This window comes from Pyxicephalus adspersus, chromosome 6, assembly GCF_032062135.1.
Source record: "Pyxicephalus adspersus chromosome 6, UCB_Pads_2.0, whole genome shotgun sequence".
In the NCBI taxonomy this organism is placed as follows: domain Eukaryota; kingdom Metazoa; phylum Chordata; class Amphibia; order Anura; family Pyxicephalidae; genus Pyxicephalus; species Pyxicephalus adspersus.
Window position 1 is genome coordinate 30,034,330 of NC_092863.1, and position 26,732 is coordinate 30,061,061.

The 26,732-nt window shown below is 35.0% G+C and overlaps 1 protein-coding gene across 1 annotated transcript in view; it reads right to left on the reverse strand.

Moving 5' to 3' along the window:
* The window catches only part of AUH (AU RNA binding methylglutaconyl-CoA hydratase), a 116,916-nt gene that overhangs the window by 18,824 nt on the left and 71,360 nt on the right, over positions 1 to 26,732 (reverse strand). The gene's annotated exons all lie outside the window — the stretch shown is intronic.

Below are 26,732 nucleotides of genomic sequence, written 5' to 3' on the forward strand. Positions count from 1 at the left end.
TTGCAGACAGAAAATGTTTCTATTCATTAACATTAAAAATGCAACAATTAAACAGTTGTCATTCAGATAGTAACAATTTAATATTGAGTTTATTTTACTGTTACATAAATTACTTCATGATCGCGTTAGAGTTCTAAAAGTATAAGTCCAGTAATGTTTGAGAATCATGAGTGATTGCCTTTTGCAATTGTTGTTAAACACCTGTTTCAACATGTACACTGGCATGGTAACTGTTTCCACAGAAGTGAAAAGTATTACCATGCTTTAATGGAAAACATGTTACACAAATCTGTCAATTCTGTTGGAATCAGTCTACTATTACAACAATGGCTACTGAGGAAAGTTCTGTATACTTACAGTATACTTCAGTTTACTGAGGAAAGGATTCTAAAACCAACCCTTGCTGTTGTTTATAAGTTTACATTTCAGACTCCAAAGCCATGATCCTTTTATTGTACATGAAATAAAGTTAAACTTTGATTTATGAATAAAAATCATGGAATTTTCAGGTGGTTAGCTTATGTGTAGCCACACTGAATCAGTCATTTTTTCATAAACATTATTTGCTTACTGGAAGTCAACAAATGAGCTTTAAGAAAAGAGTTTAGTATCCTACAACGCACAAAGCCATGCTGGGAAGAAAACGTTGTGAAGTCCCCTAAGTTCGTCTATACCATCTATATGCTGGTCAGGAAATTAGTAGTTAGAGCCATCTCTGTCCTTTACAATATTATACTACTGATAATAGCTGCAAAATATTATTGCTGATACAGACACCAATGGAGTGTAAATTGTAAAAAAAAAACTCAAACATAAAAACATATTCCATAATTGAGCCTTGATATTCCTATCAAGTTCCATGAATAAATATTGGTTATACTAACCAACACTGCTTGTGCATGAGTGTTCAAGAAACCCCAGGGCTCTATATATAAAACAGCAAATCAGACATTCCTGCAAACATTCCCTTGTGGAAATCTTCCAGCTCCATGTGTTTCAATGTCAGATTCCGTTTCATAAACAGAGCCCACAAAATTTGGAAGACTGCAAAGCACACTACTTATCTAACCATCTAAAAGCAATAATGATTTAAAGCAGACCTAACGCCAGAATTTTTCTACATCACTTAAAAAAGAGAGACTCCAATTGGTTACAGTTACTTTAATTTAAACTCTGTGTCAAGTGATCTGTCAGGTACATAGTATTTTATCCAATGATCTGTCAGTTACAAAAGTATTCTTGGAAACAATCATATAATAATATAGTTTTTTTGTTTTTTTTTTTACCCACTTAGTACTTAAAACTCTTTAACTACTTAAAAAAAATTTAAAATCCTGTAGTAAGTGAAAGACCTATATTTGTTTTAAAATTTGTTGAATACAACAGAAGGAAATTTACATCCCATAAAACAAAAATCGCTAAAAAATAAAAAGCCCATGTTCATTAAGTGGCTTACATAATAAAGTCACAGTGAGTGTTTCAAATTCTTATTATCATGCCGTGAGTTCAGAAATCCAGGATGGTACAGCAACTGTGGGGTCTACTTTGGAGTTTGGGAATGTCTCCCTCCTTACTCCACAGCTAGGATTTAAATAAGTATGTCACTGTTTGCATATTGACCTCATTCAGTTCCCAGTAGAATTTTTTGATTCTTAGAATAAAGGTTTTTCTTGCAGGGTCTTGCAAGGTACAACTTTCACCCCTATGTAGACAGGCACTTTAAACATAGCATAATGATTTGTGTGCTCCTGCTCAATGGCTTTTGTATTGGTTTTCAAGAGTTTTATTTTTCAGCTGAGGAAAAACCTCACTGAACAAGCTATCGACATGTAGCAATAAGTGAATCTTGCTCTCAGTAGCTGGTGTGATATTGTGCAGCAACTAAATGTTTGTAGTAACTGTTGATCTGTCCTGCACATCACTCAAATTTTAGCCTATTCCTCCATACAGCTTTAGTTCTTAGATATTGGTAGGTTTTCTCACAAAAACCACTTTTTAGGTCTTTCCACAACGTTTCAATTAGATAAAGGTCAGGACTTTGGCTTGGCTCTTCCAGAACATTAACTTTATTTGTCTTTACCATTTTTTGGTCTAAGAGCCTTTGTTTTTAACATGTTTGTCCAAAGATTTCTGATCTCCTCAGAAATCTCCTGCTGTCTTTTTGCTTCACTATATATACTATGTTCAGTGGATGATTCCAAACAGGAAAGTGACTCTTCTTAATGTTTAAATAAGCTGAATGACTGATTATGTGATTCAGGCATTACAAATTAAAGAAAACAGCTAGTTTAAAAAAATCACCATGATCCAGGTATTTGTGATCTTTTCTAGGGATATCAATAAATACAGTTAGGTCCATAAATATTTGGGCAGAGACAACTTTTTTCTATTTTTGGTTCTGTACATTACCAAAATTAATTTTAAATTTAACAACTCAGATGCAGTTGAACTGCAGACTTTCAGCTTTAATTCAGTGGGTTGAACAAAAAAGATTGCATAAAAATGTGAGAAACTAAAGCATTTGTTTAACACAATCACTTTATTTCAGGGGTTCAAAAGTATTTGGACAAAATAAAAAGCTGAAAATAAATGTTCATTTCTATTACTTAGTTGAAAATCCTTTGTAGTCTTGAACTCATGGACATCACCAGATGCTGGGTTTCCTCCTTTTTAATGCTCTGCCAGGCCTTTACTGCAGCGGCTTTCAGTTGCTGTTTGTGGGCCTTTCTGTCCGAAGTTTAGTCTTCAACAAGTAAAATGCATGCTGAATTGGATTCAGATCTGGTGACTGACTTGGCCATTCAAGAATTTTACACTTCTTTGCTTTAACCCCCCTAGCAGTACTCCCGAGTGTGACTCGGGGTGGATTTAAACTTAAAAAAACCCCACTTACCTTGCACCATTGCCACCCCTCGTCGTCTTGCTGGTGCCCTGATCTCCAGTCGTGCAATGCAGAGACGATCTCCGGGTTTCCCGGAGACGTCGGTGTCGGCGGGCGGATCAGCGGGAAATTGTAATAATTTTGTATTGGATTCAATACAAAAAAGCTGTATTAAGTCCAATACAAAGAAATATTCATATAATATATATATATATATATATATAAAAATATATATATATTTATATATATATAATAAAGTATATATATAAAAAGGTGTCACTGTCCAAATATTTATGGACCTAACTGCATGTTCTAATTTTGTATATTTTGCAGTGTATTGTAGAATATTTTTGTAGAATGTTTTTGTAGAATATTAATTACTTTATCTCTTTTCATCTCTGCTTTGTTTTCCTGAATGCTACATATGTGTATGCAGGTATATATGGGAGACATAGTTTTAATTTAATCTCTTTTTTAGAAAGCATAAAGCACTTTTTGAATCAGCTGTAAGAGTTGTACATTGCTTCATATCTGTATATCAATAAAACCATTATGCACTTATTTTTATTTATTTATTTTGACCAGATTAAAGAAACCCAGTTTTACCCCCGACTTTAAAACATGCCCTCTTATTTGTAGATTTTTTAAAGATATAAATTTTTTCTTTTGTGAAATTTGCTTCTTACTCTTGTTCTTTACAGCCTCTCAAGTGCCATTATCGAATTTATTACCTCTAGCACTATGAAACTCTGGCTTTTAAGGTAAAAGGTGTATTTATTGTTAAAGTGAACCTTTTCTTTGCTAATGCAAGGTAGTTTTCCATGTGACTCTATCGAGGAAACTAAAATACTAAAACCTCAGTGTGTGTGTGTGTGTGTGTGTGTGTGTGTGTGTGTGTGTGTGTGTGTGTGCTTCAGTGCCCTACGTATGTGACTGATACTTGTCATGGGGGCTAGCATCTATTTGGAGCTTAGATACGGTCTACGTTTCCAGATCCTGGTGACTTAGGACATTCCTGCTTTTTTTACTCTTTGGTTCTTTCTTGTCTGAGCTGTTTAAGCATTTGTACTACTATCTGATACTGTTTAGGCTTTCTTTGTGCTGATGGACCTACATGAGAGTTTTTAGCCAAACAAAACAAGTGTTAATACACAATGTAGTTTGCAAACATGTTTTTTTCTTAACTGAATACATATAACTGCTTAGAATCCATGATGGAAAGAGGGTAGAGATGGATGAAAAATATTAGGGAGGGCCTGAGGGAGTTAAAGAAATGTAATTTGATGGGTTGAAGAAACCAAAGACAGGACAGAATACAGACAATAAAGAAATTTAGGGAGTCTGGGTGGGAGCAAAAAAAAATATCAGGAAAAATTTTATGATGCATCTGCCAAAGGATTTCCAATTTAGCTCACCATATTCATTCATTTACCGCTGCCACAATATATAGCCAGGAAAATCATTGCACAATGACTTAGTTAGGTCTTATAGGTTCCTAATTGACATTCCTGTTTATTGGCAGAGCCACTATAGAGAGCTGCATTGCTGATCCAGAAACAAACTGGATTTGCAGTATTGCAGAAGTGTCAGGTAACACAGAGAGTAAAGAATTACAAATCATTTTAATGTAAAATTTGTTGGTACTGTTACTGTAATTTTCATGTGCGCTATTCAGAACATTCACATGGTATGCTTTGCATTATGGTAAGTTCTCAGTAGTTTGGTAGAGTGCACAGCAAAAGGAGCAGCCCCATTTACAATACACACCAGGTCCTTCACCTTGGTATTCACTCTACATCTGGCAGTAATATGAGTGAAAGAGTTGAAAAGCACTTTGACGAAACACATAACTCTTTGGTTTCACATTTCTATAAGAGGACTAAGAAAACAACTGACAAACAGTTACAAAACTATTACACAACAGCTTTATCTTATGGGAACAGAATGCAATTTTGCTGAAAGCAAACATCATAGCAAGATGAGGCAATAAAGGTTAACTGGAAATTAGTTCACTGCTTAAAAAAAATGTTTGGACTGCTCCCAGATAAGCAACAATGGAAATATATTATGCAAGGCTGGTCTTCTCCATATCATAACTCATTGTGCATTGGATTCCCAAGTACTTTCTTGTATAGCAAAAGAACTAGCTTTTAGCAGCTTGTTGTCACTGTCATGATTATAGGCCAGAGGTATCTGTGGCAAGCTGCAATATTATGTGAACTGCCATAGGACTGTTTTATCTACAGTTAGGTCCATAAATATTTGAACAGAGACAACTTTTTTTCTAATTTTGGTTCTGTACATTACCACAATTAATTTTAAATGAAACAACTCATGCAATGGAACTGTAGACTTTCAGCTTTAATTCGGTGGGTTAAACAAAAAGATTGCATACAAATGTGAGGAAATAAAGTCTTTTTTTACACAATGACTTCAATTCAGGGGCAGAAAAAAGTTGTTTCTTTCCAAATATTTATGGCCCTAACTGTATTTTCCAACTGAGACACTTGGAGGGTACTATCTACAGCCAGACCTACAGCCAAACTATTTTCACTTTTCCGTACAGACTACAGCACCCAAGTGTTCCTAACAAAACATGAGAGTTTGTAGGATTTACAAGAATTTAGAAATGGTTTTAGTTGGAGGACATCTTCAGTCAGTATCAGATTTTTAAATAGAAATTAGCTTGGCAAGATTAGCAAAGATCTGAATTTTTAGAAGAAATTTTTCTACAGTACATGTGTGCTTTTAGTCTTATTCTGATTGTCATAACAGATTACTAATACAAGGGTAAAATGCAGCAATACATTTATGCCTGAAAACCGAAGCAGGTTGACACTGTCCCTGGAATATCAAGGTATAATTTCCATTTTTTACTGGAGTGTACCCTGAGTTTTAATTTCAAAATCTGAATGCAGTGCACCTTTAAATGACACTGCTGAACTGTAAGCTACTAAAAACTAACACAAAATGTATAATACCATGAAGAGGATCTCTTTTTTTCCACAAACAAAAGAGCAATTTCTAAAATTTATGAAACTTGATTTACCAAACTTAAACACAAACTAAACATGAGTATAAGCTATTAGGTAAGGTAAGAAATGTAGCAAAAAATTTACATATCGTGAAAATACAATCTGATATGCAATTATACCACAGAAAGGAAAACAATACCACATCAAATGTCATAAAATGCCACCTTTATAGGCTCGAAGGACAAATGTAGAAAAATCACTTTCTTTTCTTTAATACTGTATTGCATGTTAATGTTCACTGTTGCCTCCACCACAACCTTTGTAACTATCCTTATGTGTGAAAAAAGAAATATTCTGCTACAACTGGTAAATGAATCTAATTGCCAGAAGTTTACTGTTAACAATTTAGAATTGATTTTGCTTTCCATTGCATGATCAGATAAATCACACATATTCTGTGCATGGCATTTCATGATAGTATTTTAATTTCAGTTTGTAATCTCAGCCTGCAGAAGTAAAAGTGGTGAGCAAATACCATAATATTGCTATCTCTCTTACAAAATGAATGTTTTCCAACAGATTTCAATTTACAGAGAAATGGGGTTCTAAAAAAAAAATTTCAATACTCAGAACTTAATGTTACAGGTTTCTCTGTATTATTACAAAATATGACTGAGCTAAAACAGAGAAAGCACTATTGCATAATGAAAACAAAACCAGCAGATGACATCTTAAGAGTATACAGCTTAGGAAAAAATGGTGCAACAACCAAACCCAATTTCATGTTTAGCTGATTCTAAAAAATACAAAATTCAACATTATATTATTTTTGTCTCAGCCATATTAAAGACAGTTGGTTATAAAATACTATTTAGCAAAAGAGCTGTATGGGATGGTACCAAATTTCCTAGCTCTACACTAAAAATTTTACTCAAGGCATAGACTACAAAGAGAAAAAATTACAAAGGTAGGCTAGCCAAAGAATGGTTGATATCCCCCTAAAAAAAGAAACCAGGGAGCCACCTTCCTGACTCCTGGATCCCATCACAATCCTCATATGATGCTGAGGACAGTGCAGTTAGTTTTCTTCTATCACGTCAGGTTTTTTCTCTACCGCTTATATTAATGCAATTACTGTAGCGTACATTTGTATAGGCTATTCATTTACACTCAAGACAGTGTGGTCAGCTGTTGTGCACTGCTCTACGTAGTGAATAAGCAAAATTTGTTTTTCTACTTACACACGTATTTCAGTTTCATTCAGTTTCTCTTTGTTAAGAATATGCAGACATAAAGAGAGTCATTGAGTTGTTGCAATATCATCAACACAATTGGGTCATCTGTGTTGACCATAAAATGGTATGCTTCCTTCTTGGTCAGCAATGCGGATACACCAAGTATCCCTGTTATCTGTATATGACAGGGATAGCAGAGCTCGTGAGAGGCATTGGGTGGAAAGGAATTGGGCTCCTAGATCTGCCCTAAAACCAGGTGATCCAAAAATTCTACATGAGCCACTTGTTGATAGAATATTATATCCCCGCCTCTGCACATGAAACTGGGTCTGATGAAGCAGTTTGCTAAAGCTTTGCCAACTGAAGGAGACTGTTGCAAGTACCTCATTTTGGCATTTCCTAGCCTGTCATTTGAAAAAATAAAGGCCGATGTGTTTGATGGTCCACAGATTCGGCAGTTCATCAAAGATGAACATTTCATCAGGACAATCTCAGAAGTCAAAAGAATGTTTTGTTATCATTCAAAGCCATTGTCAAGGACTTTCTTGGAAACACACAAGCAAATAACACAGAAATTGTCCAGAAACTCTTGGAGATCTACAAAATGTTTGATTGCAATATGAGCATCAAGGTGCTTTTTCTGCATAACCATCTTTTTAACTTCCTGGAAAACCTTGGTGCAGTCAGTGATTAGCAAGGTGAACAATTCCACCACGATTTGAAGGTCATGGAAAGAGATATCAGGGTAGATGAGATGTACATATGATGGCTGACTATTGTTGGAGCATCCGGTAGGACCCATTTACATTTCTGACATGGTTAAAAAATACTCCCCCTGCCGCTCTCTCCGCTCCTCCAATGACCTACTAATGACTTCCTCACTCATAACCTCATCACACACACGGTTACTTCTCTAGAGCTGCTCCAACTCTCTGGAATGGTCTTCCTCGTCCTATTCGGCTTGCTCCTACTTTCTACTCATTTAAAAGAGCGCTCAAAACCCATTTTTTCAAACTTGCCTACCTATCTTCTTCTGTCAATTGAAACCACCACTACTTCCCACCACTACATATCTCCCATCCTATTGTGTGTGGAATTCCCCCACCTACTAGATTATAAGCTCTTCGGGGCAGGCTCCTCTCCTCCTGTATCACTGTCTGTATTAGTCTGTCATTTGCAATCCCTATTTAATGTACAGCGCTGCGTAATATGTTGGCGCTATATAAATCCTGTTTATTAATATTAATAATAATAATAATTGTCCCAACACTGAACACTCCAGGAAAAGCTATGGGCGTAAATGTTTACCTTAATCGCTTACCTGAATAATTTTCAAATGTTTTACTGTAAAAAAATGTCTGAGTAACAATAACAATTATGATACCCTGCATCATAAAAACTGGATGTGATTGCAAAAAACTGGGGTCATTTCTGTATTCACAACCCAAAAGTTAGTAAAAAAAACAAGTGTAAGATCTAAGTCAACAAAAAATGTGTTCCCCAGTGTAATACATGATAATTATGCAATACTTAGGCCAAGGTGTTAACAATTCTCTGCACATTGCAATGTTTTACATTTGCAGAGTATTATAAACCTCTCCTAGACAGATGACTTACAAATAATAAAATCTATTGCTCCACTGTGCCCAAAGTTATAGATGAATATCTGTTGAGATTATTTTTATGTACAGCTGAAAGAGCTCCCACTTGTCCAATTTCAAGGGCATAGTGAAGGAGGACTTCCGTGGATGGAACAAGTCCAATCCAGATATATAATTTATTACCGTAGCTTTCCAGCAACATTAGAGAAATGAGAGGCCAGGGATATTTTATGCTTCTCTTTGTTTCTGTTAAACAATCCTAATCACTGTGTCATAAATTAAGAAAACTTGGTTGTCCAAATGACAACAACATGAAAGTAGATCTGCAATGAGGAAGAATATTATGCTTGTCTATTTCTTGATTTACATTTTACTCTTAACTTATTTTAAGTAGACATCTGTTGTTAAGGGAAGCACTTTGGGAATGTGACTAAATACAGTCATGTTCAGCCACTGTTTAATAAAGAAAAGAGCTATGGGAATCTACAAAGTTCAAGGAACACTACATAATATTAATAATACATAAGTGATTCGGAATCAGTTAGTCCTTAAACCTTCAATGACATTACAGAGATAAAAAAAACAAAAAGCAGGTTTTTTTTTTTTTTTACGTTTTTCAAAATATTTTTTTTATGTGCCAAATAGATGAAAAATTCAATCTAAATGATCTCTGCACCTAAACTACCTAGACTAGCCACTTATTAATAAACAGGGTTTATATAGTACCAACATATTACGCAGCACTGTATATTAAATAGCGGTTGCAAATGACATGATCAAATGATGAATACAGACAGTGACATAGAAGGAGAGGACCCTGCCCCGAAGACCTTACGATCTAGGAGGCAGGAGAATTTACACACAATAGGAGGGGAGATATGTAGTGGTGGGAACTAGTGACAGATTCAAAAGACAGAAAAAGATGGGTAGGCAAGTTTGAAAAAATGGGTTTTGAGTGCTTTTTTAAATGAACAGAAAGTAGGAGCAAGCCAGAAAGGATGAGGAAGACCATTCCAGAGAGTTGGGGCAGCTCTAGAAAAGTCTTGGAACCCTGTGTGTGATGAGGTTATGAGTGAGGAAGTCAGTTGTAGGTCATCGAAGGAGCAGAGCAGAGGAGTGACTGGCCACTGCCAACAAAAATATGCCCAACTCCTTTTTATTTCAATGTTTTTCTTATTATAGAGAATGTAGATGGATGATTGGGATCTGTTTTTTCCTTAAAAATGTAATAATTCCCCTCCCCTTTGGCAATCAAGAAAGAATGGGAGAACAGAGCCTCCCGAGATACATTCACCATGGATCCCAAGAAAGCTCTGGCTGCTCCATTTGAGCAAGAAAGAAAACGGAAGAAAGGCTGTTCTTTTCTAAGAAAGAAAACGGAAAAAAATTTACTTCCACTTTAACTGACTGGCTCTTGTACAAAACCAAGGCACCATCTTTCGGTGAAACGGCCATTTCAGTCCAACTATCAAATAGTCAGGGGTGAAAGGGATTCTGGTTCCATATACCAGCTGGTAAACATATTTTAAAACAAGTAAAATAAAGAATGTTGTTAAGTGATCAACACAAAATACTAACAAAAAACAATAAGAAATAAGGCAATAGATAAGTGTACAAGGGCACTTTGTGCATAAAAACCTTATATTCCAAGTTAAATGACAAAATGTTCATTGTATGTGAAGGTTCTCATTTATACAAGTTGTTATATAGAAAGTAGTAGGTAATCACATTCAACATGACTAAAGTTGTTTTGCAGCTTTCCAAGACCTAATCAGAATTAATGAACTGCCAAGGAAAGCTGTGAAACATCTTCAACTACAGGTCCAGTTAAATGTGACTAACTACAACTAGATACACCTCTAAATTGTTAAGTGTGGCCTTCTTATTATTCTTGATCAAAGATTTCCAAAATTACATTTGATCATAAGCCTTCAAGATTTTTCATTTCATGACCAAAAATATGATTCAAAGCCAATGTTCACATTACTGTAAGAACTAATACAGCAACGTGTGGTGAGAACCTTATCTTTGCACTCTGTGGCTGACACTTGTTTAGTTTTCAAAAGTGCATAAAAACAAATATAGTGAGGTTAGGTATGCAAGAGAAAACTTGTTTTTTAGCCAAACAAGAAACAAGTTCACATTAAAGCCCAGTATCTTGTAGAACAACGTTGATCTTTCCTTAATTCCCCATCTACTATAGGCAAAGTCTGACTTTCTCATTTGCACAAGTTTCATCGTACAAGAGTGCAATTAATAAAATCTTTAAATTTAAAATAAAACTCTTTGCACACATTTTGCGCGGTATTTAATTTTTATATCTTCTGAAAACCAGATAAGGTTAATAATATACATGATATGTAATAATATATACCATGACAGTGTTTTTAAAAATTGAAAAATCTCTCCTTTGCTACAAAAAGGATTTGTATAAATAGCTCAAATGCTTAACCTGCATATTTTGCTGCACAGATATTATGCTGAGAAGCTTATCAGAAGCAACATTCTTACTTACAATATTCGAATATATATGATTTGGCCAGTTGCCAGTTCACAATTAAGAAAATTAAATATTAATTCAAAACCAACTAACGTTTTACAACAGAAACTGCAATTACTTCATAATTATTGTCTACTAATAAAATGCAAACAGCATTTATACCTGAAAACAGAAACATACAAAGAGGTTGACTTAAACACCTGAAACTGCCTATACATTGAGAATGTTGTATGATTTTCAGTATTAGGACATGATGTTTGTTAAATTCTATAAAATTTAGAGCAGAAACTTCACAGAGGGAAGACAAGGGCTTTAAAAAAATTGGTTTATGAGCCAACTCTAAACCTTGCACTAGTAGCACAGGATAATAAATAGAGGTAAAAGCGAGTGAATGTGCAAATCAATTAAAAAGGCAAAAGAACAATCTTTGCCATATTTACCTAAATGGTAAATGGTAAAAATAGTACCACACAGATTATGTAGTATTAAAGTAATTACTGGGAGTGGCCCTCAAGGTTATTTTTAGAGGATACTTGGGGGTACATAAAACTGAAACCCAACAAGTCTTGGTGTAGGCTACTATCACAAATAAGGAGCATCACTGATATTAACATTGAGAAGAAACAAAGAACAAAGGAACATTGGGAGTGAAAGATGGTTTCCAAAATTTCAAGACTGTGTGGAAGAAGGTCACAGTATGATACATACATTGGGGAGAACTGTAATGCAAAGATAGCAACAAAGAAAGACAAACAATAGAAAAAAAGGTTCATAAAGCAAGTGATAAGCATAAATAAAACAAAGTTATTTTATAATAGAGACATGGTTTATAGTGAGCAGTACACAGTTGCCACAAAAAAGGACCCATAGATGTATAGATCACGGAGGAGATGACAAGAAATTTAACAGATTGCATGAAGACTGCAGATTTAAGTTAACAATCCCAGACAGATTGTGAAACAAATGAGAATAAAATAGTGTTCATAAGTTATAAATGCAAAAAAGGACAAAGGGAAAAAAACAGTAAATGCAAGTATTTACAATAGTAAAGAAATGGATAAAAAAAAAGTCAGAAGTGAATAAATCAAGAAAGGTAGGGAGAAGGGACAAACAAATACAGCAAAAGAAAATGTTTAAAGACCAAACAAAAAAAAACATAAGTATGGGAATTGCTAAAACATCCATGATGAAGTAGTAACAAGCACAAATGGATGCCTCCCAATAAAGAATGACTTAAGGGCTGAACAAAGGAAAACCTTGGTAAGAACAATCCTCCAGTTTTTTTAAGTTTGAAAGAAAGAAAATTACTGGTTATATAGAAAAACATCATATTTACCTTTAATTATTCACAAAAAAGGTGACAAAAGGATGTTTTAAAAATTCACCGTTAATTAAAGTAGATCTTTTCTTGGCAAACATATGCTAAAATTCCACATATGAAAACAAAGGTTGAAGAATAATGGGAATCTCAAAGAAAAAGGCATCATAAAACAGGTCTTCACTATGACACACCATGAGGGCAACATAGTGATAACAAATTGATATTTGGTGTGAAAATAGGTCTGCATAGTGATTGATACACAGTCAAATAGCTGTTTGACTTTATACCAGTGATTCTGAAAATTTTCTCTCATGCTAAGCATGAAGGATGCCTACACACCTCAGCAGTCTGGCAGTACCCTATATACCACACAACACATATCTGCTCAAAGGTCTACATAGTGATGTTTATTAGGGATGATTCACCTACATCAATGGTAAGATAAAAATGTTATAGTGCCAATATTAGTTCAAAGTGAAAATGATGCAGAGATTTCGACTATAGCCAAGGAGAGCCCTAATACTGAACGGTATGCAGAAAGAAATTACCATGGGGGAAACACTGATCTAATAACTTTAATAAAGTTGTATAGTTGTAACAAACCCATTTCCACAAAGTAATATAAAGAGAGTAAAAACTATACAAGTATACAAGACGGTGATTAAGCTAGTTCAACTTATTTAGCAGGAACCTATCAAAAAGTTTGACTTTTAAGTTACTTGGAAAACAATTTAGGCAGACTCTGTAGTCCCAAACTGGAAAATGAAATGTGTAAAAAGAACTAAGAAACACAGGGTAATGAATAAATGATTATACATGGTCACAAGAATTCAGATGGAGATGTTAGGAGATATGTAAACTTTACCAATGTAATTACAATTTAGCTCTAAGCTGGTCTTTTGTGACTGAAATTCAGCAGTCAATTATCATTATTATGTATTGAACCATAAAGCAATCATCAGAAATCCAATTAAGTATTACTACAGTACAAAGTATTACTCATTGAACCCTGACTGAGAAATTCAGATTGCTCCAATACACTACCAAAAGCAATTGAACAAAGTAAACTTCATTGCACAGCGCTACCAAACACTAGTACTGCTATTGGAGCATGTTCTAAATGTCAGGGTCTTCTTGAAACAATGCTATGATCAATCACAGTGTTGAAAAAGGAACTTTTGAGACAGCGGCTAAATCACACAACCATGCATAGAACCCTGGCAGCCATGTATTGATGCCATGTTTTAATATGTTGCCAGTAATTAAAATAATTATATATGTTATAGAAAATTTTCAACAAAAGGGATGCTTTTCTTTTAACATAACGCTTTTAACTAGTTTATAAATCTGATAAATATACAAACATGATTTCCTCAAACAATATATAACAAAATACTATTTTATTTCAATGTAGCTCTGTAAATTGTATGGTAGAAGCCAGGTTGTAGAAGAAAATTTCAATTCCAATAAATTCTGTATGCCTGTAGAAGTCCAGAACACAGCCTACACTCAAATTATATTTCTAAAATAAAAATGTATGCCGCAGTTGTGTGCAGTGGGCAGAACATACCCTTTACCCGAGCTCTGAATATCAGACATAATTAGAAGTCAGATTGTGGAAATGGCAATAGCCCGCTGACAAAACATTTCACTAACCAAACCATACAATTTGATGTGTTTAGCAGAATGCAACTAGAATTCGGGCTGACATTCCTTTACATAAAAGCCTTTACATTTACAGATTAATATCAGTCTTGGCAGGCTTTGCTTTAAAAATAACCCTGCTTTAACTCACAACTGACAATTAAAAAGAAAAAAAAAACTTTGTTGTGGAGACCACTGCATCAGTGATGAAAGGGCTAGACAAGGAAAAGCAGCCGAGGAGAGTTACTGTAGATAATATTTCAACACAGGGACATTGTGTTTAGTAATACTTGGCTCAAAGAACTCTCTGGGGCTACATAATTACTGTGACATAAGTGCAGAAACAATACTTCATAAATCATCATATCCTGCTTTTTTACTGTAAACTTAGCCCTTGGGTTATTTTAGGTGGGCTACAAGTGGTTGCGAATTGTTGAGTCATATGTGCTTTAAATGCAGAAGTACAAGATAAAAGCAGAATCCAAAACTTTAGATAAGTAATTGTTTGTGGAACATGCAATAGACGTATAAAATGTTTCATGATTCTAGCACATTACACTCACACACTGAAAGTGTATATACACCTAAGAGGAAAAGTTGTATTTGTTTTATATTGTTTGTTTTGTTTCCCTTTTTTTATCTTTGTAATCTAGTCAGTCTCAGGGTATCTACATGTTGTATCTGTGGTGGAAGATAGTAACCACCATTGGACCCCCTGCAGAGAAGATAGGGTTAGATGGACTAGTAGATTTAAATGGACTTTAAATAACTGAAGTTCGCAGGTTCTCTTCGCGTGTGTGTGTGGGTTTCCTTATATACCAAAAAAAAAAAACATGCAGTTAGGTTGATTGGCTTCTCCCCCAAAACTGGCCTTAGACTGTAAAAACATATGACTATGGTAGGGACATTAGATTGTGATCCCCTTTGAAGGACAGCTAGTGACATGACTTAGGACTTTGTAATGTTGGCGCTATATAAGTACTGTGTAATAATAATAATAAGCACATAATACATTAACACCTAACTTCGGCTAACACTATTCAGGCAGTTACAGCAGCATGGTATTTTTCCTTTTGGGATAAGGCCTATAAATAAATAACAGCTGACAATTATAAACACCCTAGTCAGTATTAAATGGTTTGCTATTTTTAGCTGACAGTGTTAGGAGAAATTTTGACCATTTTAATGCCGTGTGTTATATACCCATTTTTGCCAGCAGCTTGGACTCTTGTTCACAGGCATTGGAATACTACTTGACCAATCACTAAACTTTGGCAACTGAATTTATTAAAGTTTATGTCATTATTACACTCTTACAACTTAGTGTCTATTGTCAGCTACATAGAACCTTATACAAGATAATTAGATAGTAGCCAAACCAGAGATAATCCAAAGTCATCACAGTTATAAAAACATTGGATATGAAAATTGCAGAACATCATTTAGGTTCCAGAGGACAAAGCTTACCACTCCTCCTAGCTTGCAGCTCTAAACTTTATTCTGTCCCAATCCACAGAGATTGATCATAGCAATATGAAAGAATTACTTTGTCTAGTACCACATCTCTTCCCTCTTCCCAGAACATTAATAAGTTGGAAACTTTACCCAAAAGTTCCCATATACATGGATATGATGTTGTTATTATACAGTTATCTGACACAGTAAACATCTTACTAGTTTACACAAGGCAGCCATGTAGTTTGTAAGATTTTCAGCATGGCTATACAGTATACATGCAGGAAACTTGCCCATGCTTTTATTTTTCTTAAATCGCAATAAAGTCCAGCAGAAATAAATATGTACAGTTAATGTTAAGTACAACACAACATATTGGACCTATTTAAGAAGAAGTGGCAATCAGATTACTGTTAAAATCTCTTTTTTCTTCACAATTTCATATCTATAATTTACACTTATAATTCTCAATTTGAAAAAGAGCAGTCAGCTTTTGTACTGTGATGATCAGTGCTTTTTCATTGCACAGTAATTACCATAAAATAGTGATCTGCAGCTCCATTCACTTGAATAGGGTAGTAGATCACCAGCCATGATTGTCACATACAGGCATTGTGCACTACTACTTTGTAAAGTGGCAATCACAACAAATGTGATCGGGTGTGAAGCACCACTGAATCTCCATTGTGGCCCATGGTGTTCATCACTGTCGAAGTGGTAAATGCTTTCTAGTGATCTATAAAGCAGCAATCGTATTGCTTTATAAATGTGACAGAGCATTATAAAGTTACAAACTGTCAATCTATGTTAAAAGTGAAGATCTTGTCAGCTGATTATTTTTATATTTTCTTCTCAAATTTATAATTAGGGTCATCTGAAAAAATGTTTTTTTATTTTTCAAACAATATTGTCAGTTTGCTGTCAATGTATCTGGATCACTCTAATCTAGATGACTGCCATGTATTCCCTGACCACCTTTCACTAAACCAATAGCCTCACCTTGCTTTTTTATGTTTAGACAAGACCACACTGCAGAATGCACAGCATAGAATTGAAAACAAGTAAGAGTAAGAAAACGAGTAAGAATTACATTTTTTAGGTTTTTACCGCTTTCTGTGGCCTCCTGTTCCATTGATGACTGCTTCTTGTCTTGGTGTCATAGCCACAGATATGGGAAGTTAATTCCTACTCTGTTCTATTCAAAATTTCCTCTTACCTGTCCTTTTTGCTAAGCGTGTACCCCTTCCTCCCTATTCACATTTCACTTTTCATTTGTTGTTATTAAAGAATAAATGAAATCCAATGGAAATGTAATTCATAGCTCACAACAAATAGTTGTAATATTAAGCAGTAATACCGCTGTCAATATACTGCAAATACTGAACATTACCATTAAGTCTCACACCCAATTTCAGGAAGTGAAAAGTTCAAGGAAAATTTCACACAAAAAAAATATTTGAAGAACATCTCTACAATGTGGCAGTGAAAATTAGTCATAAACTTAGTCATGGAAGTAAACAAATCACACCCTCAGAAAAGCCAGTCTTACTGCTAATATCCCAGTCCAGGTCTTTGACATTTCACATAATGTAACCATTTATTTTTACAGTATTTCTCCTATTCAATAAATCACTGCAAAAGCAAGGCCTTTTACATTGCAGGAAACACATGCATGCAGAAAAACACAGTGCTCTACAAGTGTAAAGTCTTGGATTTAAAATTTACCTCAATATGCTATTATGATGACAGTAGGAGCATGTGTTATTGCCCACCAAGGATACTGTACAAGGCTTGATCCTTCCAAATAATGTTAGGTCTGGACCATGTACTGTATGCTGTTCCTAACATGTATTAATCTTGTTTGGAGTGTGGAAACCCAAGGCCTAAACTTAAAACAGTTAAGGAGATTCATACATTTAGTAAACCATTTACAGATCAGACAAAATTTAACCTCTAATGCTTGCCAATTCATTGTTGTCTGAGACGCATGGTCGTGCTCATCTCGGGTGAAAAGCAAGCATGCGTACAGTGGCCCCCCAACACCGTTCAGCAATCTACCCTCGGCGGATTAATAAAAGGCCATTTAAAAAAGACCATTATGCTTTCATATGGATATCCTCTCCCCTCTTCATAGAATAGAACACGCACTGTGTGTACAGCATTCACCTGGAAACGATCACAAAAGATTTTTTAATAAAGCTGTATATCCTTTGGGAAAGGACTCTGTACTTAACCAAACGGTAACAAGCCGTAACCAAAGCTCTGTGGTACAGAGGTGGCAAAACATATCTGGAGCATGAACATCTTAATAAAAAAAGAATTATAGTGATAATTTTGCCCCTGATCCCCTAAATCTGGTATATCAATTGTTGCTTCTAGGTACTTCTACAGAATTTTTTTTTTTTTTAAATAAGTACCTTTAAGCATTAAACACACAAAGGATACCTACCGAGTCACTAGCTGCTAACCAGGGCAGTAGTGAACTTAAATACTTTATTGTACAGAGTGATTAAAATAAACAGGTTTCTATTGTATAACAGACTGTACTTTTCCTTTAATGCACTGTTGGACTCCTTAAAACATTGTAAGCAAGTTCCAACGCATTTTCTGATCTTTCATGATTGATGATGTTAAACACCCCGAGGAAGCTACTGTTACGACTAGGGAAGCCCAAAACACAGCTAAAGCCAAGTTTAGAATTGTATTCTATGCTACAAATCCCATGTTCAAGGCACAGACAGTTGGTTTAAGTTACTTGAAGTAGAAGCCAAATTATAATTGCAGCAAGACTGAAAGGGACTAATGTCAGCACTTTCCAGATTCAGTGTTACTTACTAACAAATGTCATTGGTAAAAATGAGAAAGTTACAATCTTTGAACAGTTAACAAAATGAAGTAGCATTAGTTCATTGTTATTAGAAGAAATAAGCATTAGGAGGAGATATGAAACAACTTGCATGTTGTACTGTTATTGAAAACAGGGAGGATTGCTTTGTTTGCACAACACTTTTGTCATGAATGCTAACCTGTGTTCATATCTTGATATCCCTACACCAACATGGTGATCAGCCATACCCAAAGTTAAAGGTGTCTATGTGAGTCCCTCCTATTACTTTGAATCAAAGTTTGTTAAATTGTAGCTGTGGAGTGCTTAACAGAAAACCAAAACACAGAACCACTTCTGAAAAGTTGAAGGATTTTAAATTAAAGAGTGCAAAAAAGAGAGAGTTTTGAAGTGTTTCAGAACTTAGAATAGAAACAGGTGACACTGATTACACTAAAAGGTTAGAAAATGACTAGAAGGTTTGTTCAGGACATAAAAATGGTAAGAAAAACAAGGAATGACTGACATTAGGTAGCGCAGTCTGTTCCCATTCCTGCTCCTTATAATAACCCCTTGGCAAGCAGTGTATGATATTCTGATAGGGATTTTAAACATAGGCTGACTGTAAAGGGTTGGAAAGAACTGCAGCTGTATAGAGCAATTTAACTACATAACTTCTAAACAAAACAAAATTATATTTTCTATAGCAACAAGTAAGAACAGTATAGACAAATTACACTGTTAGAATTTTACCATGGAATTAGTCTTGCATAACATACAATAAAAACCTCTCCCCTGACGTCTTATTGTTCACATAGCCTTTGTCCCAAAGTAATGCTATCTGGGGAACAAATAGAAATAAAAAAACAATATCCCTCCCTCTTTTATAATACATTATTGCTACAATCATATTGCATGTGTATGACATATCCCAGGTAGAAATGTACATTTTTATTGCTTACAATCATTTAACTTGTCACTCCTAATGTTCCTGGTTTATTTACAGAGCAATATGAGTCTTATCTCCTCCTCTGGGCACATCAAAGAAACATTCTCCTGACAGCAAGAAAGTGAAACTAGTCTGTTTAATCCTCTGAGGTACTTTTTTTGTACATAGTTATTGTATACCTAAATGAAATAATAAATTAAAGTGATGCTTTAAAAAGAGCCTGGTGTGGTCAGATAACAGACATTTAGATAGGTGCATATTCTTCACAAGCAGTAAATGAGTTTTAAAAACAGCCCCCAGTGACTTGTGGAGCAATTCATCATCAGAATAAACAGGATAAGCATTAATTTAGTGAGTTCTTCGATAATCCAGTTCTCCCTTTACTCACCCTTGTTTAGAGCACTTGCTGAGTAATAAATTAGAGATCAGAAGGCAGACAAGTAAAAGCTGGGAGAGCGCAAGATGAGCTGTTAAGAGTGAAAGTATTTTGATAAAGAATGAATTACTCCATTGAGGCTGCAGCTACAGAGGTCAGTGTGGGCACGTTTTAAAGACCAGTTACTGTTTGTAATGAATATGTGTATTTAAATGTCCCTAACCTAGCCACAATTGCAGTATGAAGAAAAACTTGTCTCATTTGCAAATGTCAAATCTGTCGGATACATAAAGGTAATTATGTACAAAGAAAATGGTGAAAAATTATATGGAATATCTTGAACATTTTTTGTAGTTTTGAAAAAATATGGAGGAGTTAAAACACCTTATTTTTGCTGTTGTGTGCCCCTAAGGAGAATGCCCCTGACTTTCTGTTTTGAAGACATGCCAGGAAATGAGAGGAAATCTCTGCAAATTCTTCTTCTTATTATTATTATTATTATTATTATTATTATTAATAAACAGGATTTACACAGCACCAACAAAGTATAGTGTAGTATAGTAGTGGTGGGAAGTAGTGATTGTTTCAAAAGACAGAAGAAAATGGGTAGACAAGTTTGAAAAAATTGGTTTTGAGTGCTCTTTTCAATAAGCAGAAAGTAGGAGCAAGCCGAATAGGAGGAGGAAGACCATTCCAGAGAGTTGGGGCAGCTCTAGAAAAGTATTTGAAAAACCAAGGGTAGTTCCCACATTAGATAATTGTAATGCAAACAGGATTACCCACTAGAAAAGTGACAACTGTAAACTTTTTAATTTCCCATTTTTTTGTTCTGATAGCAGTTACTGGGACAAATAAAAAGAAGTGAAACTTCTAAGTGTGCACACACCCCAGCCCCTTTCAGCTGGGCACACCACCCAGCGATTTTCAGTAACCATTCGGCTGTTTTTGGGTGGCCAGTGAAAAGTTGGGTCACAATACCGGGGCCACAACCCACCTACAGCTTCTTCACACCCAGCCTAAATTTTTTTCGGGGGAAAATGCATCACAACTTTACTGTAATGTCATACGTAGTGGAAGAAACATTTGTTTATGTCCCTTTGAGACAAATGTGGGACTAAATGTCAGTCAAGGAACAACCAATATTAGGTATATTTAGCACAGCAAAAAATGTCATCAACTGTAAACAGGTTTTTCAGACAAACACAATGCAATATCCATACCAAGTCACATCTCTACCAGAATTTTGTCTAACCAATATTGGTATATGGACCATGGTAAAAAATAATGTGGTGAAACGATAATCTTATCAACATCAACATGGATTTAGCATTTCCTCTCAAAATGTCATAATAAAATAGTATTGCCAAGAGTTCACAAAAGAACATTGTCGTTATGAAAAGGTGAGGGTGGTGCTTGTGCTATATTCTGACACAATCACAACCACCAAAATTGTGTTTTGTTGAACCCAAGGTGAAAAGCACTGGAGAAATGCCATAAATGGCACTGGAAGCATACTATAAAGGTGCTGTCATGTTGGGGAAACCTGTCTCTTTCCTCCATTCAGCAAAAAATGTGATACTCTAAGTGCTGCAATGGGGCTTTAAAATGTATTGAAGTATATTTTTGCAGATTATAGGGTACGCTATACAGTGACTATTTAAATTATTACCTTTTAGGTTAGCATATGGTAATGTATGAGGGAAAATCAAGGCCCCTTCAAGAAAACTTGCAGAAAAGCTTTATTAGTTAATACACAGGAAATAATTTAAGCAAACTCTTTAGATTTGTTTCTTCCTATTCACAGTGTTTTTTATTCCTTTATTTGGAAAGTATTAAAAAAAGGTTTTATATTACATCACATTAATGCATGTGAATGAACAAGTAAGAGAACATTTGTTGCTATCCGTCATACCTGGTAGAATTAATTCAATCTTGAGTTTGGTAAGGCTCGGAAAGCATGAATCTACTATCCTTGTATTGTAATAACATATTGGTTTCATTAGCCATTTCTGTGTTTATGACCATATTTGACTATAGAGACTTGAATTGTACCCATATTCTACAATGTTAGGTTCATTTGAGGTCATTCACAACCTTATATACATATTGAAAAATTGCTGTACATTTTAATGAAGAGTTTTACAATTTTTATTAATATTATGATATGTAATATTGTTATAGCAACCTAAAATGTTTAGAACATACAATCATTAAAAACAGATTCAATATGGTCATGTTATAAACAGACCCCCACACGTTGACTGCCTTTTTAAAAAAAAAAAAAAGGTTGTGAATGAAATGCTAGTTTTTGTTCTGCTTCTAGTGAGTCAGCCATGAGTCAGACCCAAGAGAAATATAAGCAGGATTATCTCTCCTCATTTTAAATACATTTTGGTTAGACTGCCCTTACACTTTTGTTGTTCTTTATCTATACCTGCATACTTACACCATCTCTATCTGCATAGTGGATAATGGCCTAAAATATGCCTAAAATTTGTTTTTCTAATATAGATATTTTTATTATAGCTTTTATTCAAAAATTTAAAAACACAGTATAGTTAATAGACGGTGTATTGTTTAACCCCGCTTGACGGTATGATTAAAGAGGATTTTTAAATGCAAAAGCAGTGCATATATTTTGTTCAAACTGTTTGTGTTCTTACACCCTTCCATGTGGTCTAAACCAGCGGTCGACAACTGGTTGTCCACGGCTCTGGATGGTGAACCCCTGAGCGTGGTCAGGAGATGGATTCTGCTGGGGGGGGCGCACCGGCCAGAGCCGCAGACCATGTCTCCATACTGATCGCAGGCTCAGGGAAGTGGGCGAGTTGTTTCTCTGGACACAACCTGCCCACTCTCCCATCGCAAGCTCAGATCTGAGATGGGAGAGTGGACGGGTTCCGGCATTATGGCGTCACTATGGGGAAAGTTTCAAATTAAATAGCGTCTTTGTACAGGCAAACATATTTGACATAGCCAGTCTAAGCAATGAAGATACTTTTAAGTAACCTCATAAAATAACTAGATATGCAGCTGCATTATTTAAACCTTCTTTCCAAAACATGTTTTTAATTGTAATTTAGTTTTAATGATTTTTGAATCAGGTGCAGTTTGTAGATGGAATAGATTTTTCTTTAGATAATATACCTGTTTTATATATTATTTCCAAAACGATAGACCTGATTTTTTAATGCTTTCCAATCAATATGGGAGAACCTGGGTAATCCAGCAAACCTGCAATGGATCTTGTTCGGGATATGAAAACATTTGCCAGCTAATAGCAAATGATTTTTAAGAAATCGATTCCATGTTTGCATAGAAACCCAGGTTCCTGGTGAGTTTTTATAAAAATCTGGCCTGATATATCCATCATTCAGATGACTTACCAAGATATATCAAACTTTTGTGTAAAGCATAAATGGTCACAAATAAATATTTAAAGTAGAACTAAACGTAACTAGTAAAAATTGTGAGCAGACAGGTTGTTTATTGCAGATGATGTTAAGATGTGAATGGATACTTGCAGGGGAGCAAATGTACATAGAGCATTTAAGATTTGAAGCACAATAGCCAGAGGCTGCATGACAAAGCAAAAGTTAGAAAGTTATCTTGGGACAGCAGAATTGTGGGTAAGTAAAATATATACAGAAGTGCCACTGAAAGGTAAGAAGTTTATTAGAGAATAAAGTAAAAGTGCCTGAATTTTTTTCAATTTTCTTTTTTGTTAGCAGTAAACCTAGTTTTACTTTTGTAGGAAATGGAAGCTAATGGCCTGAAAAGCATGCTCATGAAGCAAAACTAAAGCACAACCCAACAATTTTTTTTTATACTGTTTTGACATTGCTCTGACTCCTGAATTATCCTCTTCATTGTTTTGATATCCTGTTCTAGCTACTTGTCTGCTTCTGCCTATCATCCAGTCTCATACAATCTACACAGCTTTATAGTTTCATATTTAATCGAATTGGTGAACCCTTCTAAATAATGGTGAAGTCATAGTCATGTTAAGAATAAAGAGCAACAAGTACACACTAACATATGAGTAATATTTTTTTTAAATTTGGTCTTACTTTGAAAAAGTTTTAGTTTATGCAAACCGTGTAGAGGTTGTGGGTGGTTTTCTATATTTCAAGCTTAATACTAAAAGCAGTAGCAGAGGGGCTGCAATGTGTGCATTCTGCCTAGAAGAAAAACCACATCTTGTGATTCATTGCATTGCATATCATGGATGAGGGTAACTACACTTAGTCTCTTATAGTCAGTAGAGCACAAATGGCTACAAATGGAAGACATTCTGAAGCATTGTTTGTAGCCACAAGCATAAGGGAATTGCACTGTAAAAGGATAAAAAGGGTATTTATAATAGAACACATTTAGAACAACCGATGGAAAGAATGTACCATGACATAAATATGATTTTATTATGTTACTGATTTTTATTGACACTATAAAGAATTAGTCAAAGAGCGCCACAAAAAAAATTACCAAAAGAAGAGGATTGGAATATTAGAGATCTACCTGTAATGAGTTCATGCAGTTGGGATGTCAGAAGCTCTGTGGGCAGCTGCCTGGGTAGGTAGTATAGCCTAATAATATTTATTGCACCTTTCTGATGGGTCCTGATGTTTGCTGTTCCTTTATTTTGCACATGTGCATTTCAACCCAATGTTCCTTCAACTAATGTCTAGGTATGAGATCAAAAATTTCCTTTATGCTTTCAGTAGTCTTGGGTACCCAGAGTGGCATGGGAAAACACACCACTGCATATGAAGGTATTAGCTTGCCTCCTAATGGGTCTGACCACCTTTTTTATGGAGTCCTGGATGCTCCCTATGTAATATTGGTTCATTTTTAATGAACACTGACATGTGCATTCATTACAGGCATGAAAGACCTTTCTTTTCATGGGCCTGATTTATTAAAGCTCTCCAAGGCTGGAGAGGATACACTTTCATCAGTGAAGCTGGGTGATCTATCAAACCTGGAATGGATTTCCTAAAAGTCCTTTGCTATTTGTTAGCAAATGTTTTCAATTCTGGACCAGATCCATTCCAGGTTTGCTGGATCACCCAGCTTCACTGGTAAAAATGTATCCTGTTCAGCCTTGGTGAGCTTCAATAAATCAGGCCCCATGTCTGCATTTTCCAAAGTAAATGTAACCATGCTCTGCTATACAAAAACTGCTAAAAAATCTACAGCAAGAAGTAGATAAAAAGTCTTATTTGTTTATAGTACACAATTTGAGAATATGATGTACCACAGTAAATCTAACTTTACAGTTTAGACACTCTAGTGAAATGCATGAGGATCTAAAAACAATAATATATTTTCGAATCCTGCATTTGAATTGTGTTGCAGCTGTGCCTTTGTATGCTGTGTTTATTTCTAGGAAACTGAGACACTCTATAATTGTGTGTATAGGTTTATCAGCACAGTGGTCTTTTTACTTTTTCTTTTTCGTTTTTTTTAGGTTTCATTATTATAGCAAAGTTTTCATTTTACTGTTTTCACAAGAATTTTCTTTAATTTTTCTTTGAGTCTTCAACAGTGTTCAGGAAGATTTAATGGGCGCTTTCAATTTCTCAGTAGTTAGTAAGTAAGGTTACCAATCAGTCCATATTGTTCATGGGCAAATGGCTGAGCAAATCTGCAGTGAACAATAATAGCAGAATAAGTACCAATTATAATCAAAGTGGCCATTTTATTAGTTGCAGTTTTAAATAGCTTGTTTACGCATTAAGGGTCAAAATGAGGGGATTTTTTTTAAAGCAGAAAATGTGTTCTTCCCGTACAAAGACCATATTAGAGAGTATATTTTCTGCAGTAACACAAATGTGATTTATAATGAGTATATGTTAATGTAATGAACACAATCTACTACTAAAGTGTGTGTGTTTTTTTTTTTTTTAATAAACAAATATGATAAAAAAAAAACACTAGTTTAAATCAAAAGCCAGACTCTGTTTAAAGAGAAAGTGCTGCCAAAATCACTCTGCATAACAATCACAGTCTGGCAACGTACAGACTGGCAACTCCCTATTGATTATGAAATTATTCTACCCATCTCTGTCCCAAAGGATATATCTGTGTAAAAACACATCCCCACTATTGTATAATACATTAATACCGGGAGAACCATACTGTTGGCTTGGACAATTTTCTGATAAAGGCTGTATATATCAGAAGAAAAAACATTTTCAAAAAGATTCTGTTCAAAGAAGTAAAAATGGTGTGACATGGTAAACACCATTAGTAAAGAAAAAAAAAAACAGTTTGAAGGATTAAATTAATATTGTTATTTTGCAGCAGAGGTACGCAGAAAGCTGTACAAATGTACTGGGACTAAACACCAAGTAAAATTACTGATGAAAATTTAGATTCTTTTTCCAAAGTGTTACAACTGGCACTGTTACTTGTTAAAAGAGAATATTAATACTCACCTTTCCTGGTATTTGTGGTACCTAGTGTGTCAATTTCTTGGATCCCTTGCATTCCCCATTGGTACCGCCTGCTAACCTTCACATCGCTGTAGGACATAGTACAAGTAGTGGCATTAGTGAGAAGAATGAACCATTAAGAGTTGTGTAGGACCCAGATGATTAACGCTGACATAGGTGTAAGTTTCCAAGTAGATTTGACACTCAGAGGTGCAAGCAAAGGAAAAGGCAGAACATAAAAGTCTTCTTTTAAAAGAGGGATTATAATTACTTTTCATGACTGGGTTGTCAGTATACACATCTCTGAAACTACCATCTCTGAAACTACATCTCTGAAAATTTCTTAGCTGTTTAAGTATGGAAATCAATATAAAGTGTTCCAATTCTGTAGTGCATGATTTAGATGGTTTAGAACCACAAGAAGAAATACCAATGTATAACCCTGCTCTTATAAACATTCTTCAAACTGATTTAGCAGGTATTCAGATAAAGCATACTGTAAAATAAATGTTCTTGAAAACAATACTGCTTTTA